We start from the raw sequence: 296 nt of genomic DNA on the forward strand, positions 1-296 counted from the left end.
CAACAGTCGAGCATGTACGCTTTACCGATTCTTGGACCCGATTCGATCGTCTTTTCTTTGTCCCTGTGACATAGAAGACGGTAAAAACTCGACTTTCATACCGCGTTCCGCAAGCTTGCCAACCGGCAACAATCTTCCGTCAATTCTGGGATATAAAAGATCAAACACCGCTCATGCGAATATTCTTTCCACCTAATCCTGTCAATTTTTCTTTGCCAATTCTTTTGACGAGAATTTCTTTGCCGTTGCAAAAAGCACTTTGATGCATCTCAAGGTCCTTGTATTCGAAGTAGTCG

This window comes from Plasmopara halstedii, assembly GCF_900000015.1.
Source record: "Plasmopara halstedii genome assembly, contig: Scaffold_2956, whole genome shotgun sequence".
In the NCBI taxonomy this organism is placed as follows: Eukaryota; Oomycota; class Peronosporomycetes; order Peronosporales; family Peronosporaceae; genus Plasmopara; species Plasmopara halstedii.